This window comes from Berghia stephanieae, chromosome 9, assembly GCF_034508935.2.
Source record: "Berghia stephanieae isolate SIO BIC M18660-M18661 chromosome 9, UCSD_Bste_1.3, whole genome shotgun sequence".
In the NCBI taxonomy this organism is placed as follows: domain Eukaryota; kingdom Metazoa; phylum Mollusca; class Gastropoda; order Nudibranchia; family Aeolidiidae; genus Berghia; species Berghia stephanieae.
In genome coordinates, this window is record NC_088368.1 from 38,993,602 (window position 1) to 38,996,101 (window position 2,500).

General features: G+C 33.5%; 1 protein-coding gene across 1 annotated transcript in view; it reads left to right on the forward strand.

Annotated features, from left to right (window-relative positions):
* The first annotated feature begins 1,078 nt into the window (after nucleotides 1-1,078).
* LOC144979382 (protein SpAN-like) overlaps nucleotides 1,079-2,500 on the forward strand; it is a 23,427-nt gene continuing 22,005 nt past the window's right edge. Inside the window, exon 1 of the mRNA XM_078926031.1 lies at nucleotides 1,079-1,174. The gene's annotated coding sequence lies outside the window, so the exon portion shown is untranslated. The remainder of the gene's footprint in view (nucleotides 1,175-2,500) is intronic.

The window sequence follows — 2,500 nt, forward strand, 5'->3', positions numbered from 1 at the left end:
TGTATGTATGTATGTATGTATGTATGTATGTATGTATGTATGTATGTATGTATGTATGTATGTATGTATGTATTAATCAATCAATCTATCTATCTATCTCTCTATCTATCTTTCTATCTATCTATCTTTCTGCATATCTATCTATCTATCTACATGTCCATCTATCTATCTATCAATCTATCTATCTATTCCTCAATATATCTATATTTGTATCGATCCAGCAATAAATCATGTATATCTATCTCTGTATGACTATATATATATCCATATCAATCTGTCTATCAGTGATAATGGTGATCTAATATGTGACCATACATTTCAAAATGGTAATATGTCTGCCTAATACCGATAGGTGCTTAAAATTAATTAAATTATTTTAATGGATCAAGTTTACATGTTTTTCTGAGTAGAAAGAATATTAAAGTTTTACAGGTCGCTTGAACTGAAAAAGATTTCTTATCATTTTTAATATCATTTCAATTTTGTGGCACTTAATTTACTCGATCTAATACCTACCAGATTGATGGGGGTGGTCACAAATGAATTGTTCTTTGAAAGGGCTTTATATTTTTGTTCTCAAAATGTTCAGTTAAAAAATGTCTGAATGCAACGTGTAGATATTTGCAGGTCTGATATCCCAAAGTGTAATGGGACTCAACACAATATATTTTCCATTGCAACAATCTTAAAATCAAGCCAATAAGTTCATTTGGTGTACATTGATCGTCATGTCTTGGCCCACACGATCAATTTCTGTTAAATAATAACCACTTGTAAGGCCCTTTGAGCTTATTATTTTTATATAGAGTTATATTTCATTAACGCTAAGTGTTCATATAAAACATACAATTTAAAGCGTCTCAAAAATGAAGACAGGAAACAGATTAAAAGAAAACATAAAAATAAGAAAGGAATGTTTTGAAAAATTGCAATTGCTCTCATGGCAAATTATTAAAGATTGTAAGTATAGCCCTTCAGATGAAAATCCGGAATAAGTATTTGATATCTATTGTCTGCCTGAGTGGACTCAAGGATGTAAGAAAGCCCGGGACTTATAGATTCGTAGATGCGCAATAATGAAATCTGAGGGTATAAATTTTGGGTCCAGCTATGAGTTTGCCATCCCAAGCGGAAACAAACCGTTGACAAAGTCTGGATCCTGATCGTGAAGAAGGTTAGTCGATTAAATTACTATTTCTTCTTATTCTTCTTCTTCTTCTTCTTCTTCTTCTTCTTCTTCTTCTTCTTCTTCTTCTTCTTCTTCTTCTTCTTCTTCTCCTTCTTCTTCTTCTTCTTCTTCTTCTTCTTCTTCTTCTTCTTCTTCTTCTTCTTCTTCTTCTTCTTCTTTTCCCTCATGGTGTCTTTATGGCTTGTTTTGTGGGGAATGTTTGCGTGTCGCGCTAGTTTGCTTTTTTCCTGGTGCTTGACAAGGTTCCCATGTAGTTTCCACTTGAAATAGAATATAAGTCTGTTTGTAAGTTTGGCTGATTCCATGTCGATGCATAGATAGATCTTTGTATTGTCAGAAGATAATTTGTATTTATAATGGAGATTATCGGACATATTTTTAATGCAGATTATAAACTAAATAGGATTTAAATTATTTTCTCAACAGTATGTCCCTATGGTGCCGACATCGGGTTTTTAAAGTGATATATTAACGAGTTTATTGATTTCGTTTTTGGCTGAAGAATGGTTTTTAGATTGAAAAATTCGGCGTTTGGTTATTTGTTCTTTTTTTTAGGCTGTTATATTCATTCTACTTATCATAACCTTTTTTTTTTGTTTGTTTGTTTTTGTTTTTGTTTTTTTTGATTAGTTAAAAGGATAAAATCATCATCATCTAGTCAGCTGATCCTGCGTAGGGCGTTGCTTCCCGAACTTTCTTGCGAAACAGATTACGTTTTTCCGCCAGTCTACTTGCTTGAGTTGTTGTCATTCCCAGCCATTCACATATATCTTGTTCCCAGCTTCTTGTTTGTCTACCTCTTCCTCTCTTGCCATCTACCACTGTCTGCAGAATGTGCTTTTCTAATGATTCGTGGCGAGTCATGTGGCCAAAATAGTTCAATTTCTTTACAGTTTGAAGAAGAATTGGTGATTTTATCCAGATCCTTCTCAGGACTTCTTTGTTTTTTTTTTCAGTCCATGTTATTTTGAGTATTTTTCTGTAGCATGCCATTTCAAAAGCTGTGATCTTTGTGCTCTCTGCTTTGCTGATAGTCCACGCTTCGCATCCATATGTTGCAGTTAGAAAAACAACACTTTTTAGGATTTTGTTTTTTGTTTGGATGCACTGCCCTTTCCAGATATTATTCATCTTTTCTAGCTAGTCTCCTCCTGATCTCTGGGTCCGATTTCCCGTTGTACTCAATCCTGGCTCCAAGATATTCAAAATTCTTTACTCTTTCTATTTCTTCTCCATTGATTTTTATGGTGGCATCTGTTTTGCACTTGTCAGTATTCATGATTTTGGTCTTCTTTATATTCAGCTTAAGGC